The sequence below is a fragment of the Schistocerca cancellata genome, chromosome 1 (assembly GCF_023864275.1).
Source record: "Schistocerca cancellata isolate TAMUIC-IGC-003103 chromosome 1, iqSchCanc2.1, whole genome shotgun sequence".
In the NCBI taxonomy this organism is placed as follows: domain Eukaryota; kingdom Metazoa; phylum Arthropoda; class Insecta; order Orthoptera; family Acrididae; genus Schistocerca; species Schistocerca cancellata.
Genome location: NC_064626.1, coordinates 759,525,188 through 759,543,891, shown reverse-complemented (window position 1 = coordinate 759,543,891; position 18,704 = coordinate 759,525,188). Strand labels below are relative to the sequence as shown.

The 18,704-nt window shown below is 47.8% G+C and overlaps 1 protein-coding gene across 3 annotated transcripts in view; it reads right to left on the bottom strand.

Annotated features, from left to right (window-relative positions):
* The window catches only part of LOC126186300 (germinal-center associated nuclear protein), a 304,544-nt gene that overhangs the window by 210,268 nt on the left and 75,572 nt on the right, over positions 1-18,704 (bottom strand). The window lies entirely within an intron of this gene.

Genomic DNA, 18,704 nt, shown 5'->3' with positions numbered 1-18,704 from the left:
AACATTTGTAATGGACAACTGAAAAAACTGATGAATGAAGGATAAAAGAGCTCTTACAATCTAAGTGCTATGCTGATCCACAGCAGTTTAGTGAGAACTTGTTGTCACATCTGCCATCGTAAAGTCCAGGCAACCATCTTTCTTTTTCCTTTTTCTCTACCACTTTGACTTGATGAACAAAGTCAAAGTAACTGCACTTGACGGGTCATCCAATATACAGAAATGAGGACACATCCAAAACTACACAGTAAAGGTGACTGCAAAATAAAAGGCTGCTTTAACAGCAATGACAACCATGGGTGCAGTTTGTTATCATTCAGTCAGTTACGTTTGTGCTTGTATCGGCTAACTTCTTCTGTCTTAATTTAGAAAGAAAGCTGAAACTTCCAGAAAAAATAAGAAGGAAAAATCTGATTATTTCTGTTGTTTTGGTCTTCAGCCTGATGCACCTCTCCATGCCAGTCTATCTTCTGTGAGCCTCTTCATTTCTGCATAACTACAGCAAGTACATCCATTTGCATCTTCTTACTATTCAAGCCTTGGTCTCCCTGTACAATTTTTACCAACCTTACATCCTTCCACGCCAAACTGATGATTCCTAGATGCCTCAGGATGTGTTCTGTCAACTGATCCCTTTTTTAAACAAGCTGTCAAATATATCTTATTCAGAAACATATTTTTTGCTGTTGCCAGTGTGCATTTTATATCCTCTCTACTTCAGACAATGTGAGCAATTTCCCTGCCCAACAGCAAAACTCGGCAACTCCTTTTAGTGTCTTTTTCCTAACCTAATTTTTTCAGCATCACCTGATTTAATTTGACTATATTCAGTTAGCCTCATTTTACTTTTATTTATGTTCATCTTATAATCTCTTTTTAAGTCACTAACCATCCTGTTCGACTGCTACTCCAAACATTTTGTCGTCTTTGGCAGAATTGCAATGTCACTGGCAAACCACAAAGTTCTTATTTTCCCCCTAAACTTCAATTCTCTTTCCAAATTTGTCATGGGTTTTCTTCACTGCCTGTTCAATATGCAGACTGAATAACACTGAGGATAGGTCACAAACCTGTCTCACTCCCTATTGAACTACTGCTTCCTTTCATGTCCTTTGACTTTGCAGTCTGATTTCTGTACAAGACATGGATGACTTTTAGCTCCCCTTATTTTATTTCTCCTACCTTCAAATTTCAAATGGTGTATTCCAACCAACACTATCAAAAGCTACAAAGGCTATAAACATAGGTTCGTCTTTCCTCAGTCTATCTTCCAAGAAAATTGAGGGATCACTATTGGCCTTGTGTGCTCTTATACTTCTCCCAACCTAAAACTAATCTTCCCTGAGGTTGGCTATACCAGTTTTTCCGTTCTTCAGTAAATAATTTGTGTCAGTATTTTACATCATGACTTATTATACTGATGGCTTGGTAATATTAAGACTTGTCAGCATCTACCTTCTATGGAATTGGAATTATTCTTTAAGCCTCAGGGCAGGTGAACTGCCTTATATATCTTGCACATCAGGTAGAGTAATTTTGTCATAGTTGGCTCTCCCAATGATCTCCATAACTGAGGCATTGTCACCTACTCTACGTGACATGTTGTGATTTAAATCTGTCAGAGCTCTGTCACATTGTTGGAGTATCATACCTCCCATTTGGTTTCAAGATTGTTTCCATTGCTTGTATGATTTTTACACACACACACACACACACACACACACACACACACTCTCATTAATCTCATTTTTTACAAGTCTGTATTTTCTTTCACTGACTTTATTTCTTCCATTTTTATCTTTTCTCTTTTTCTCAAATTCAATAACTCAGGTGTTATATGACACGTGTTTGTCTAGAAAACAACACTCCTACTTCAAGTGCCTGGTTTTGCAGCAGTATGTCCACTATTTTTCACCTGACAAGGTGTAGAATTGCCAGTCTTATGATACTGATTCTAGTTGCTGTCAGAGGTGTAGCCCTCTGGGAGAAAGGCACTTGCATCAGTCCCCCCCCCCCCCCCCCTTCCCATTTCCCTTCAAAATGTATGCATCTAGTAGTCACTAACACAATCATATTTTTTGAAAATACCTCATATCCTATCCTTATTACCCATACAGACACTATCCCTCTCCTTCCCTCTTTCCTGATGAAGCAACTGTTGGTTGCGAAAGCATGAATTTTGTGTGTATGTTTGTGTTTGATTCTGTCTATCGACCCGCCAGCACTTTCGTTTGGTAAGTCACATCATCTTTATATATATATATATATATAACAAGAAAGATGATGAGACTTACCAAACAAAAGTGCTGGCAGGTCGATAGACACACAAACAAACACAAACATACACACAAAATTCTAGCTTTCGCAACCAACGGCTGCCTCGTCAGGAAAGAGGGAAGGAGAGGGAAAGACAAAAGGATATGGGTTTTAAGGGAGAGGGTAAGGAGTCATTCCAATCCCGGGAGCGGAAAGACTTACCTTAGGGGGAAAAAAGGACAGGTATACACTCGCACACACACACATATCCATCCGCATATACACAGACACAAGCAGACATTTGTAAAGGCAAAGAGTTTGGGCAGAGATGTCAGTCGGGGCGGAAGTACAGAGGGAAAGATGATGTTGAAAGACAGGTGAGGTATGAGCGGCGGCAAATTGAAATTAGAAATTAGCGGAGATTGAGGCCTGGCGGATAGCGAGAAGAGAGGATATGCTGAAGGGCAAGTTCCCATCTCCGGAGTTCTGACAGGTTGGTGTTAGTGGGAAGTATCCGTCCTCCGTCACAGCGGGACCCACCTCCTCTTCCTCAAAATCACCCTCTCCTAACCTTCCAGGAATTTCTGACTTCCAGCCTTGCCTCTCAATCCTTCTTAAAAAAACCTTAATCCTACTCCCAACATCACCACTGCTGAAGCCCTGGCTATCCGTGATCTGAAGGCTGACCAATCCATCGTCATTCTTCCGGCGGACAAGGGTTCCACGACTGTGGTACTTGATCGTCGGGAGTATGTGGCTGAGGGACTGCGTCAGCTTTCAGACAACACTACTTACAAAGTTTGCCAAGGTAATCCCATTCCTGATGTCCAGGCGGAGCTTCAAGGAATCCTCAGAACCTTGGGCCCCCTACAAAACCTTTCACCTGACTCCATCAACCTCCTGACCCCACCAACACCCCGCACCCCTACCTTCTACCTTCTTCCCAAAATTCACAAACCCAATCATCCCGGCCGTCCCATTGTAGCTGGTTACCAAGCCCCCAAAGAACGCATCTCTGCCTACGTAGATCAACACCTTCAACCCATTACATGCATTCTCCCATCCTTCATCAAAGACACCAACCACTTTCTCGAACGCCTGGAATCCCTACCAAGTCTGTTACCCCCGGAAACCATCCTTGTAACCATTGATGCCACTTCCTTATACACAAATATTCCGCATGTCCAGGGCCTCGCTGCGATGGAGCACTTCCTTTCACGCCGATCACCTGCCGCCCTACCTAAAACCTCTTTCCTCATTACCTTAGCCAGCTTCATCCTGACCCACAACTACTTCACTTTTGAAGGCCAGACATACCAACAATTAAAGGGAACAGCCATGGGTACCAGGATGGCCCCCTAGTACGCCAACCTATTCATGGGTCGCTTAGAGGAAGCCTTCTTGGTTACCCAGGTCTGCCAACCCAAAGTTTGGTACAGATTTATTAATGACATTTTCATGATCTGGACTCTCAGTGAATAAGAACTCCAGAATTTCCTCTCCAACCTCAACTCCTTTGGTTCCATCAGATTCACCTGGTCCTACTCTAAATCCCATGCCACTTTCCTTGACGTTGACCTCCACCTGTCCAATGGCCAGCTTCACACGTCCGTCCACATCAAACCCACCAACAAGCAACAGTACCTCCATTATGACAGCTGCCACCCATTCCACATCAAACGGTCCCTTCCCTACAGCCTAGGTCTTTGTGGCAAACGAATCTGCTCCAGTCCGGAATCCTTGAACCATTACACCAACAACCTGAAAACAGCTTTTGCATCCCGTAACTACCCTCCCGACCTGGTACAGAAGCAAATAACCAGAGCCACTTCTTCATCTCCTCAAACCCGGAACCTTCCACAGAAGAACCCCAAAAATGCCCCACTTGTGACAGGATACTTTCCGGGACTGGATCAGATTCTGTCTGTGCCTGTATATGTGTGGATGGGGGTGTGTGTGTGCGCGCGCGAGTGTATACCTGTCCTTTTTTCCCCCTAAGGTAAGTCTTTCCGCTCCCGGGATTGGAATGACCCCTTACCCTCTCCCTTAAAACCCAAATCCTTTCGTCTTTCCCTCTCCTTCCCTCTTTCCTGACGAGGCAACCGTTGGTTGCGAAAGCTAGAATTTTGTGTGTATGTTTGTGTGTCTATCGACCTGCCAGCGCTTTTGTATGGTAAGTCTCTATGAGGGAAACATTCCACGTGGGAATATATATATATATATATATATATATATATAAAATAGAGGGAAACACCCCACGTGGGAAAAATATATTTAAAAAGAATGATGATGAGACTTACCAAACAAAAGCGCTGGCAGGTCGATAGACACACAAACAAACACAAACATACACACAAAATTCTAGCTTTCGCAACCAACGGTTGCCTCGTCAGGAAAGAGGGAAGGAGAAGGAAAGACAAAAGGATATGGGTTTTAAGGGAGAGGGTAAGGAGTCATTCCAATCCCGGGAGCGGAAAGACTTACCTTAGGGGGAAAAAAGGACAGGTATACACTTGCACACACACACATATCCATCCACACATACACAGACACAAGCAGACATTTGTAAAGGCAAAGAGTTTGGGCAGAGATGTCAGTCGGGACGGAAGTACAGAGGCAAAGATGATGTTGAATGACAGGTGAGGTATGAGCGGCGGCAGATTGAAATTAGAAATTAGCGGATTTTGAGGCCTGGCGGATAGCGAGAAGAGAGGATATGCTGAAGGGCAAGTTCCCATCTCCGGAGTTCTGACAGGTTGGTGTTAGTGGGAAGTATCCAGATAACCCGGACGGTGTAACACTGTGCCAAGATGTGCTGGCCGTGCACCAAGGCATGTTTAGCCACAGGGTGATCCTCATTACCAACAAACACTGTCTGCCTGTGTCCATTCATGCGAATGGACAGTTTGTTGCTGGTCATTCCCACATAGAACGCTTCACAGTGTAGGCAGGTCAGTTGGTAGATCACGTGGGTGCTTTCACACGTGGCTCTGCCTTTGATTGTGTACACCTTCCGGGTTACAGGACTGGAGTAGGTGGTGGTGGGAGGGTGCATGGGACAGGTTTTACACCGGGGGCGGTTACAAGGGTAGGAGCCAGAGGGTAGGGAAGGTGGTTTGGGGATTTCATAGGGATGAACTAAGAGGTTACGAAGGTTAGGTGGACGGCGGAAAGACACTCTTGGTGGAGTGGGGAGGATTTCATGAAGGATGGATCTCATTTCAGGGCAGGATTTGAGGAAGTCGTATCCCTGCTGGAGAGCCACATTCAGAATCTGATCCAGTCCCGGAAAGTATCCTGTCACAAGTGGGGCACTTTTGTGGTTCTTCTGTGAGAAGTTCTGGGTTTGAGAGGATGAGGAAGTGGCTCTGGTTATTTGCTTCTGTACCAGGTCGGGAGGGTAGTTGCGGGATGCGAAAGCTGTTGTCAGGTTGTTGGTGTAATGCTTCAGGGATTCCGGACTGGAGCAGATTCGTTTGCCACAAAGACCTAGGCTGTAGGGAAGGGACCGTTTGATGTGGAATGGGTGGCAGCTGTCGTAATGGAGGTACTGTTGCTTGTTGGTGGGTTTGATGTGGACGGACGTGTGAAGCTGGCCATTGGACAGGTGAAGGTCAACATCAAGGAAAGTGGCATGGGATTTGGAGTAGGACCAGGTGAATCTGATGGAACCAAAGGAGTTGAGGTTGGAGAGGAAATTCTGGAGTTCTTCTTCACTGTGAGTCCAGATCATGAAGATGTCATCAATAAATCTGTACCAAACTTTGGGTTGGCAGGCCTGGGTGACCAAGAAGGCTTCCTCTAAGCAACCCATGAATAGGTTGGCGTACGAGGGGGCCATCCTGGTACCCATGGCTGTTCCCTTTAATTGTTGGTATGTCTGGTTTTCAAAAGTGAAGAAGTTGTGGGTCAGGATGAAGCTGGCTAGGGTAATGAGGAAAGATGTTTTAGGTAGGGTGGCAGGTGATCGGCGTGAAAGGAAGTGCTCCATCGCAGCGAGGCCCTGGACGTGCGGGATATTTGTGTATAAGGAAGTGGCATCAATGGTTACAAAGATGGTTTCTGGGGGTAACGGATTGGGTAAGGATTCCAGGCGTTCAAGAAAGTGGTTGGTGTCTTTGATGAAGGATGAGAGACTGCATGTAATGGGTTGAAGGTGTTGATCTACGTAGGCAGAGATACGTTCCGTGGGGGCTTGGTAACCAGCTACAATGGGGCGGCCGGGATGATTGGGTTTGTGAATTTTAGGAAGAAGGTAGAAGGTAGGGGTGCGGGGTGTCGGTGGGGTCAGGAGGTTGATGGAGTCAGGTGAAAGGTTTTGTAGGGGGCCTAAGGTTCTGAGGATTCTTTGAAGCTCTGCCTGGACATCAGGAATGGGATTACCTTGGCAAACTTTGTATGTGGTGTTGTCTGAAAGCTGACGCAGTCCCTCAGCCACATACTCCCGACGATCAAGTACCACGGTCGTGGAACCCTTGTCCGCCGGAAGAATGACGATGTACCGGTCAGCCTTCAGATCACGGATAGCCTGGGCTTCAGCAGCTAGCCAGATTACGCTCACATATTTTATTTTCTCAGGCTTGTCTGAAATTTGGCATAACCCCCAAAGGCCTCACACTTAAAGTTCCCATCTCTGGCTGCAACCCTTCTTTCCATCAGTCCCTATACCAGTTCCAAACTGAACAATCCATTGCCCTCACCCACCTAATCCTTCACCTACACATCAACTCAGCCAATGAACACACCCGTCAACTCCTATCCTTAATAAAAGTCCTCAATCTTTCCTCTCCCACATCCACACCGGCTATTCAGAGCATCCTCCTACAGGCCAACCGCCAATTAGAACAGCATGCCACCCTTCACCTCAAAAAACTATCCAATCTCCTGGTTTCCCACCTCCGGAAAGGCAACTCACTCACCCTTCACAACCTTTCCAGCAAACCTCAACCACCTCTCATTGCACACAAACCCAGTCTCTCCCATCTACTCAATCTCCCACTTCCAGCTCCACCGCCTCCAAAACCTCAAAATTCCAATCAACACAATCTGGCACCACAACACCCTAATTCAGTAGTTAACCTTTCCTCCAAACCTCTCTCCCAATCTGAAACCTCTGTCCTATCCAAAGGCCTCACCTTCAGCCGCACTCCCAGATTCAACCAAACAGCCCTCGTCAAAGATTTACTGTCCTACACTCGTACTCTCTGCTGGAAGTATCACTTTGCCACAAAGAAAAATGATCCTAATCCTACCCCTAATGATCCAACTCCCCAAGACACTATCCAAATTGAACCCTGCCTGGAACAGTTCCGTCCTCCGTCACAGCGGGACCCACCTCCTCTTCCTCAAAATCACCCTCTCCAAACCTTCCATGAATTTCTGAATTCCAGCCTTGCCTCTCAATCCTTCTTAAAAAACCTTAATCCTACTCCCAACATCACCACTGCTGAAGCCCAGGCTAACCGTGATCTGAAGGCTGACCGGTCCATCGTCATTCTTCCGGCGGACAAGGGTTCCACGACCGTGGTACTTGATCGTCGGGAGTATGTGGCTGAGGGACTGCGTCAGCTTTCAGACAACACCACATACAAAGTTTGCCAAGGTAATCCCATTCCTGATGTCCAGGCAGAGCTTCAAGGAATCCTCAGAACCTTAGGCCCCCTACAAAACCTTTCACCTGACTCCATCAACCTCCTGACCCCACCGACACCCCGCACCCCTACCTTCTACCTTCTTCCTAAAATTCACAAACCCAATCATCCCGGCCGCCCCATTGTAGCTGGTTACCAAGCCCCCACGGAACGTATCTCTGCCTACGTAGATCAACACCTTCAACCCATTACATGCAGTCTCTCATCCTTCATCAAAGACACCAACCACTTTCTTGAACGCCTGGAATCCTTACCCAATCCGTTACCCCCAGAAACCATCCTTGTAACCATTGATGCCACTTCCTTATACACAAATATCCCGCACGTCCAGGGCCTCGCTGCGATGGAGCACTTCCTTTCACGCCGATCACCTGCCACCCTACCTAAAACATCTTTCCTTATTACCTTAGCCAGCTTCATCCTGACCCACAACTTCTTCACTTTTGAAAACCAGACATACCAACAATTAAAGGGAACAGCCATGGGTACCAGGATGGCCCCCTCGTACGCCAACCTATTCATGGGTTGCTTAGAGGAAGCCTTCTTGGTCACCCAGGCCTGCCAACCCAAAGTTTGGTACAGATTTATTGATGACATCTTCATGATCTGGACTCACAGTGAAGAAGAACTCCAGAATTTCCTCTCCAACCTCAACTCCTTTGGTTCCATCAGATTCACCTGGTCCTACTCCAAATCCCATGCCACTTTCCTTGATGTTGACCTTCACCAGTCCAATGGCCAGCTTCACACGTCCGTCCACATCAAACCCACCAACAAGCAACAGTACCTCCATTACGACAGCTGCCACCCATTCCACATCAAACGGTCCCTTCCCTACAGCCTAGGTCTTTGTGGCAAACGAATCTGCTCCAGTTCGGAATCCCTGAAGCATTACACCAACAACCTGACAACAGCTTTCGCATCCCACAACTAACCCACCCGACCTGGTACAGAAGCAAATAACCAGAGCCACTTCCTCATCCTCTCAAACCCAGAACCTCTCACAGAAGAACCACAAAAGTGCCCCACTTGTGACAGGATACTTTCCAGGACTGGATCAGATTCTGAATGTGGCTCTCCAGCAGGGATACGACTTCCTCAAATCCTGCCCTGAAATGAGATCCATCCTTCATGAAATCCTCCCCACTCCACCAAGAGTGTCTTTCCGCCATCCACCTAACCTTCGTAACCTCTTAGTTCATCCCTATGAAATCCCCAAACCACCTTCCCTACCCTCTGGCTCCTACCCTTGTAACCGCCCCCGGTGTAAAACCTGTCCCATGCACCCTCCCACCACCACCTACTCCAGTCCTGTAACCCGGAAGGTGTACACAATCAAAGGCAGAGCCACGTGTGAAAGCACCCACGTGATCTACCAACTGACCTGCCTACACTGTGAAGCGTTCTATGTGGGAATGACCAGCAACAAACTGTCCATTCGCATGAATGGACACAGGCAGACAGTGTTTGTTGGTAATGAGGATCACCCTGTGGCTAAACATGCCTTGGTGCACGGCCAGCACATCTTGGCACTGTGTTACACCGTCCGGGTTATCTGGATACTTCCCACTAACACCAACCTGTCAGAACTCCGGAGATGGGAACTTGCCCTTCAGTATATCCTCTCTTCTCGCTATCCGCCAGGCCTCAATCTCCGCTAATTTCTAATTTCAATCTGCCGCCACTCGTACCTCACCTGTCTTTCAACATCATCTTTGCCTCTGTACTTCCGTCCCGACTGACATCTCTGCCCAAACTCTTTGCCTTTACAAATGTCTGCTTGTGTCTGTGTATGTGTGGATGGATATGTGTGTGTGTGCAAGTGTATACCTGTCCTTTTTTCCCCCTAAGGTAAATCTTTCCGCTCCCGGGATTGGAATGACTCCTTACCCTCTCCCTTAAAACCCATATCCTTTTGTCTTTCCTTCTCCTTCCCTCTTTCCTGACGAGGCAACCGTTGGTTGCGAAAGCTAGAATTTTGTGTGTATGTTTGTGTTCGTTTTTGTGTCTGTCGACCTGCCAGCACTTTCATTCGGTAAGTCACATCATCTTTGTTTTTAGGTATATTTTTCCTTCGTGGAATGTTTCCTTCTATTATAACCATATATATATATATATATATATATATATATATATATATATATATATATATATATATATATACACACACACACCTAAAAACAAAGATGATGTGACTTACCAAATGAAAGTGCTGGCAGGTCGACAGACACACAAACGAACACAAACATACACACAACCTTCATTTGGTTCATCTTTGTTTTTAGGTATATTTTTCCTACGTGGAATGTTTCCTTCTATTATACACTCCTGGAAATTGAAATAAGAACACCGTGAATTCATTGTCCCAGGAAGGGGAAACTTTATTGACACATTCCTGGGGTCAGATACATCACATGATCACACTGACAGAACCACAGGCACATAGACACAGGCAACAGAGCATGCACAATGTCGGCACTAGTACAGTGTATATCCACCTTTCGCAGCAATGCAGGCTGCTATTCTCCCATGGAGACGATCGTAGAGATGCTGGATGTAGTCCTGTGGAACGGCTTGCCATGCCATTTCCACCTGGCGCCTCAGTTGGACCTGCGTTCGTGCTGGACGTGCAGACCGCGTGAGACGACGCTTCATCCAGTCCCAAACATGCTCAATGGGGGACAGATCCAGAGATCTTGCTGGCCACGGTAGTTGACTTACACCTTCTAGAGCACGTTGGGTGGCACGGGATACATGCGGACGTGCATTGTCCTGTTGGAACAGCAAGTTCCCTTGCCGGTCTAGGAATGGTAGAACAAAGGGTTCGATGACGGTTTGGATGTACCGTGCACTATTCAGTGTCCCCTCGACGATCACCAGTGGTGTACGGCCAGTGTAGGACATCGCTCCCCACACCATGATGCCGGGTGTTGGCCCTGTGTGCCTCGGTCGTATGCAGTCCTGATTGTGGCGCTCACCTGCACGGCGCCAAACACGCATACGACCATCATTGGCACCAAGGCAGAAGCGACTCTCATCGCTGAAGATGACACGTCTCCATTCGTCCCTCCATTCACGCCTGTCGCGGCACCACTGGAGGCGGGCTGCACGATGTTGGGGCGTGAGCGGAAGACGGCCTAACGGTGTGCGGGACCGTAGCCCAGCTTCATGGAGACGGTTGCGAATGGTCCTCGCCGATACCCCAGGAGCAACAGTGTCCCTAATTTGCTGGGAAGTGGCGGTGCGGTCCCCTACGGCACTGCGTAGGATCCTACGGTCTTGGCGTGCATCCGTGCGTCGCTGCGGTCCGGTCCCAGGTCGACGGGCACGTGCACCTTCCGCCGACCACTGGCGACAACATCGATGTACTGTGGAGACCTCACGCCCCACGTGTTGAGCAATTCGGCGGTATGTCCACCCGACCTCCCGCATGCCCACTATACGCCCTCGCTCAAAGTCCGTCAACTGCACATACGGTTCACGTCCACGCTGTCGCGGCATGCTACCAGTGTTAAAGACTGCGATGGAGCTCCATATGCCACGGCACACTGGCTGATACTGACGGCGGCGGTGCACAAATGCTGCGCAGCTAGCGCCATTCGACGGCCAACACTGCGGTTCCTGGTGTGTCTGCTGTGCTGTGCGTGTGATCATTGCTTGTACAACCCTCTCGCAGTGTCCGGAGCAAGTATGGTGGGTCTGACACAACGGTGTCAATGTGTTCTTTTTACCATTTCCAGGGGTGTGTGTGTGTGTGTGTGTGTGTGTGTGTGTGTGTGTGTGTGTGTGTATATACACGTGGGAAAAATATATCTAGCACAAGCACAAGCACAAGCACAAGAAATGTCTGCTTGTGTCTGTGTATATGCGGATGGATATGTGTGTGTGTGCGCGAGTGTATACCTGTCCTTTTTTCCCCCTAAGGTAAGTCTTTCCGCTCCCGGGATTGGAATGACTCCTTACCCTCTCCCTTAAAACCTAAATCCTTTTGTCTTTCCCTCTCCTTCCCTCTTTCCTGACGAGGCAACCGTTGGTTGCGAAAGCTAGAATTTTGTGTGTATGTTTGTGTTTGATTGTGTGTCTATCGACCTGCCAGCACTTTTGTTCGGTAAGTCTCATCATCTTTCTTTTTATATATATACACTCCTGGAAATGGAAAAAAGAACACATTGACACCGGTGTCTCAGACCCACCATACTTGCTCCGGACACTGCGAGAGGGTTGTACAAGCAAGGATCACACGCACGGCACAGCGGACACACCAGGAACTGCGGTGTTGGCCGTCCAATGGCGCTAGCTGCGCAGCATTTGTGCACCGCCGCCGTCAGTGTCAGCCAGTTTGCCGTGGCATACGGAGCTCCATCGCAGTCTTTAACACTGGTAGCATGCCGCGACAGCGTGGACGTGAACCGTATGTACAGTTGACGGACTTTGAGCGAGGGCGTATAGTGGGCATGCGGGAGGCCGGGTGGACGTACCGCCGAATTGCTCAACACGTGGGGCGTGAGGTCTCCACAGTACATCGATGTTGTCGCCAGTGGTCGGCGGAAGGTGCACGTGCCCGTCGACGTGGGACCGGACCGCAGCGACGCACGGATGCACGCCAAGACCGTAGGATCCTACGCAGTGCCGTAGGGGACCGCACCGCCACTTCCCAGCAAATTAGGGACACTGTTGCTCCTGGGGTATCGGCGAGGACCATTCGCAACCGTCTCCATGAAGCTGGGCTACGGTCCCGCACACCGTTAGGCCGTCTTCCGCTCACGCCCCAACATTGTGCAGCCCGCCTCCAGTGGTGTCGCGACAGGCGTGAATGGAGGGACGAATGGAGACGTGTCGTCTTCAGCGATGAGAGTCACTTCTGCCTTGGTGCCAATGATGGTCGTATGCGTGTTTGGCGCCGTGCAGGTGAGCGCCACAATCAGGACTGCATACGACCGAGGCACACAGGGCCAACACCCGGAATCATGGTGTGGGGAGCGATCTCCTACACTGGCCGTACACCACTGGTGATCGTCGAGGGGACACTGAATAGTGCACGGTACATCCAAACCGTCATCGAACCCATCGTTCTACCATTCCTAGACCGGCAAGGGAACTTGCTGTTCCAACAGGACCATGCACGTCCGCATGTATCCCGTGCCACCCAACGTGCTCTAGAAGGTGTAAGTCAACTACCCTGGCCAGCAAGATCTCCGGATCTGTCCCCCATTGAGCATGTTTGGGACTGGATGAAGCGTTGTCTCACGCGGTCTGCACGTCCAGCACGAACGCTGGTCCAACTGAGGCGCCAGGTGGAAATGGCATGGCAAGCCGTTCCACAGGACTACATCCAGCATCTCTACGATCGTCTCCATGGGAGAATAGCAGCCTGCATTGCTGCGAAAGGTGGATATACACTGTACTAGTGCCGACATTGTGCATGCTCTGTTGCCTGTGTCTATGTGCCTGTGGTTCTGTCAGTGTGATCATGTGATGTATCTGACCCCCAGGAATGTGTCAATAAAGTTTCCCCTTCCTGGAACAACAATGAATTCACGGTGTTCTTATTTCAATTTCCAGGAGTGTGTGTGTGTGTGTGTGTGTGTGTGTGTGTGTGTGTGTGTGTGTGTGTGTGTGTATATATATATATATATATATATATATATATATATATATATATATATATATATATATATATATATTGCTGTTTTCACCTTCTGCACACATACAAATTTCTTTACCGAGTCCCCATTTTTCCCAAGTTTAGGCTTAATTACCACAAAAGACGCAGACATCTTTCTACCGTATATATATATACCTAAAAACAAAGATGATGTGACTTACCAAATGAAAGTGCTGGCAGGTCGACAGACACACAAACGAACACAAACATACACACAAAATTCAAGCTTTCGCAACAAACTGTTGCCTCATCAGGAAAGAGGGAAGGAGAGGGAAAGGCGAAAGGATGTGGGTTTTAAGGGATATGTGTGTGTGCGCGAGTGTATACCCGTCCTTTTTTCCCCCTAAGGTAAGTCTTTCCGCTCCCGGGACTGGAATGACTCCTTACCCTCTCCCTTAAAACCCACATCCTTTCGCCTTTCCCTCTCCTTCCCTCTTTCCTGATGAGGCAACAGTTTGTTGCGAAAGCTTGAATTTTGTGTGTATGTATATTTACTGACACAGTCTAAGCACATAAGGGACTTTGTGTGTAACTAGGTCATCAAATTCTGCTCCATTTCTTTCCCTCCCAGACCTGACACCCCATACTGTCAATGATACTAGCACCTGCAGCAAAGCTAGAGCCCTTCCAAACAGCTTAAGACCCCCCCCCCCTCACATGTGCAAAAGAAATATTCATTAACAAATACAAGATTTACACTGACAGGTGACATCACCTCCACGACCTGATATGGCCCTTGGTACCAGGTCACAAACTTCTTTGTTTTACCCTTATGTGTTTAAGGATTCATTAACAAAACCCACTGCCTGACTCTATATTGCGGTAACTTGCTAACACAATGTCCTGTATGTTCCTGTCGTTCAAGAGCTTTCATATTGCTGTTTTCACCTTCTGCACACAATCTCTAATATTTTTACAAATTTCTTTACCGAGTCCCCATTTTTCCCAAGTTTAGGCTTAATTACCACAAAAGACACAGACATCTTTCTACCGTATACCACCTGGTATGGTGAGAGCCCAACACTGCTATATACTTCATTTTCATAGTTAACATTACATAAAAAAAGGTATACATACCAATCACTGTAATGGCTAATTACACAATAACTCAACCTTTTGCAATCATACAATAAACACATTCCATTCTTCCAGTGGACTGAGGATGGAAAGGTCTAGTCCTAGGCTTCAGAATGCACAGAAAATGGCATAACTGTTTCATCAGCTCAGAAATAAAATTAGTGCCCTGATCTGGATTACCATGTTGGGTTCACCAAAGTTTGTTTACTGAGACCAGGGCCACTGTACTCGTATGTTGTTCTGGGCTTGCCACCACTGCGAAAAGGTCTAAAACTGATCTACTGTGGTCAGTATGTAACAGTTACTCACTGGTGGCCAGCTGAATGAAGCAAGAACATCCATTTCCACCATTTCAAGTGGTTTGGATGCTTCTGACAACTTCTGCCCATTGATGGCTACGGTCAGCGTGTTGTGGGTACGGCATACAATTTTTGATATATTGTTCTGTCCTGTTTATTTGTTTTCCGCCGAAACTTTTCTGCTACTTGTGGATCAGTTGTTCTCCAATCATCATGAACTGCTAAAACATGATTATATGCTTGCTTTAACATGTCTTCCTTGAAACCTGCAGACACCACCATGCATGGTCCACATTTTGGCATTCGACATAACAGGTCCCACAGCGTTGTAAGCTGGAGGTATGTGCTAAATAATTGGCAGTAAGAGTCAGCAATCTGGGCTTCTTGCTACTTGGCAATGCTCTTACCCAGCACTCCCAATACTCCAACCTTCCTACTCAAGTCATTGTGTTTCTGCCTGGTTTACGTATCACTTCCTAATTCACCAAATTTTGGAGTCCATCACATCAACCTACTCAAGAGATCCTTTAGCCCTAGCAACCATTTCAATGCACCATTGTCTGTCTCAACCGATTTATGCCAAAAAAGGATTTACTAGATTAGCTCCAACATGATCTATTAACCAAAGCTTTTGCCTCTAGCAACTCGACTAATTAATGGTTCGTAGAGTGCCTATTTGCCTTTGCAACATTGCATTGCCTTTCTACAGTTCGGCTACTTGGCCGTTCAAACTTTCACTCTCTTCCTGCATTGTTGACACCTATGTTTTACACATCTGAGGAACCTCAATCAAGCATCATTTGTCTTCATGACAATGCACTTTCATGAGCGGCAAAACAGGTTCATGACATGTTGGAAGCACTCGGCTAGGAAGTTCTACCTCATACAGCTTACTCATCAGACTTGACTCCTTGTGATTACCACTTGTTTGCATCGATGGTCATGCACTTGCTGAGCACCACTTTGTTTCATAGGACGATGTGGGGGAAAAAAAAAACAGCTCAACGAATGGTCGCAGCAAAAGGGTAAAATTGTTATTGGCATGGTATTCACAAATTGCCCAAAGGAAGGGAAAAATGTATAACAATGGAGCACATTTTGAATAAAGCACTATTTATCATTCTTGTGAATTCAACTTTTTTTTTAGATAAAAAATATGGGGTGTCCAAAAGGTCTTTCCCTGATTACATAAATTGATAACTCAGGCTAGAAGTAAGATACAAATATGAAACTTGCAGTAGCCACCAGAAAGATCGCGGGAGGAGCACATTGTCACGGCGTGTCACGGACAGTAGTTGCCGCAAGTAAAGTCCCATCCTCCAGAGGGCACACGAGAATTTGGCCGCGCACTCTGCTGGCGGAACAACAACTCAGGCAGCACAGGCCGTGCCCAGTCAGTTTTACATCGGGCATGCCTAGCAGACAGTTCCCGGTCTACCCTATGTGAAGTGCGACGGACAACGTGAATCATGTTAATACACAATTGGTGACGAGTAGGGTCGTTCTTTCGCATGTTGCATCGTTGTTCCAGTTTCGCAGCTTATCCACGGCATGGAGGATTTAGTGCAGGTTTTGGTTGAGCAGCAGACGGAGCTCATGGAAACCATGAAACAAGCGCTTCCGGTGTTGCTCTCCACGCAGTCTACTCCAGCGCCGTTCCCTCTTCCCTTTCCCCCGTATGACGAGACAGCGGAGGATTGGGACGCATTTGAACATTGCCTTCGGCAGCATTTCCAGGCATTTCATGTTGCCGATGCGGAGGTATATCAAGATCTTTTCTTGTCTTGGATATCTCCCTCACTGTATCAAGTTTTGCGGCAGCTAGTGCCGTTGCAGGAATCCTCGTCCTTGTCTTTTGACGCATTGTGTTCATTGCTGTCTTCATATCATCCCCGCCGCACGCATGTTGTGGTGGCTAGGGTCGAGTTCTATCAATGCAAGGAACAGCCCCATCAGTCTTACCGGACATGGGCCACTACCCTGCACGATCTTAGTCGCAAGTGTCATTTTGTCATGGAGCAGTCGCGAGAGTCTTATGCCCACGTTATGGTGCGAGACGTCATTGTTCGTTCGGCTCCTGATAGGGAGGGCCGACAACGGGCCCTGCAGTTGGAAGACCCTTCCCTTGAGGAAGTCCTGTCCATTGCTCAATCGTATGAAGTCTCTCACGCAGCAGGTCAACAGTTGGAAGCGTGGTGCGAAGTCGCGGCGGTTAAGGGCGGCGCGGCCGCATCCACTGCATCCGGGGTGGACGACGTGCGAGCGGTACAATCCGGCCGTTACGGCCGCTCCCGCACGGCGTGTTAACAGAGTTCCGGCCGCCGTCCCCTGTTTCTGTCCAGTGCGTCATGCTATATACATCATGATTGGTCAGAGTGCACCCAGCGTTGGGCCGTTTGTCACAAATGTAATAAAATAGGACACATTGCTAAAGTTTGCTGCTCAGCCACAAAAGAATCAAAGGAAGCAGGTACAGAGGACATGGACGTTGACATTCAGGAAGTTTCATCGGGCCAGGCTCCCGACGCATCGGCACACAAACTCTTTATCAAGATGACGGTTCGGTCGCGCCGATTACAACTGCAATTAGATACGGGCGCGGCAGTTTCCTTGTTGAATGCAGAAACTTACTCCGACCTTGGGTCGCCCCCGCTGGCGCCAGTTTACCGACGTCCCCACAGTTATGGTAAACAGTTCGTTCCCCTACTGGGTCAATTCATTACCGACGTTACTTACAAATCAGTCACTCGGCCTCTTACTTTTATTGTTGTCAGTGATGCGAGCTCCGCTAACCTTTTTGGATTGGATGCCTTTCAAGCTTTCGGTTTTTCTATCGCAGACACCATACAGTTGGTCTCCGAAGACATTCCCTATCAATCATTGGAATCACTGACCTCTGACTTTAAGGATATCTTTGAGGAGGGCCTGGGGCATGTTTCAGACTTTGAAGCTCGCTCAATGTTGAAGGCGTTGGCTCGCCCGCGTTTTCTACACATGAGGCAGATCCCCTTGGCTCTCCGCCCTCAGGTAAAAGCAGAGCTAGACCGGCTGACAGCCCTCGGGGTCATTCTTCCCATTTCTTCTAGTGAGTGGGCTTCGCCCCTCGTTATTGTCAGGAAACCCTCGGGAAAATTATGTCTTTGTGGCGATTTCAAGGCCATCATTAATTCCCAATTGGTGGTGGACACCTATCCCTTGCCTCGTTCTGATGAATTGTTCTCCGCCATGGTGGAAGGCCAATATTTTCGAAAATCAATCTTTTGGAGGTTTATCATCAGATACCACTTGATGAGGACTCCAAACGGCTGGCGGTTGTCAACACCCCATTTGGCCTTTACCAATACCAGCGGTTGGCCTTCGGAATATCCAGTGCTCCGGCGATATTTCACTGTTATCTTGAGCATGTCACGTCGACAATCCCTTAATTACCTGGACGACATAATTGTCACAGGCCGCAGCACAAAGAAACAGTTGCACAACCTTTGAACCCTCTTTCTCAAATTCAGGTCCGTGGGCCTGCATTGCAACCTGCATAAGTCGAAATCATTCCAACCGTCCATTGAGTATGTGGGCTACACCATCACTCGGCATTGAGTCCAGCCGCTAGGAAGTTTGGTCCACGGTATCGTTGACCTTCCGCGGCCCGCTTCGGTGACGGAGTTACAAGCTTTTTTAGGCAAGATTGCCTATTACCACCGGTTCATTCCCAGGGCTTCCACCACAGCCCGCCCCCTGTACTGCCTCCTGCGCAAGGGT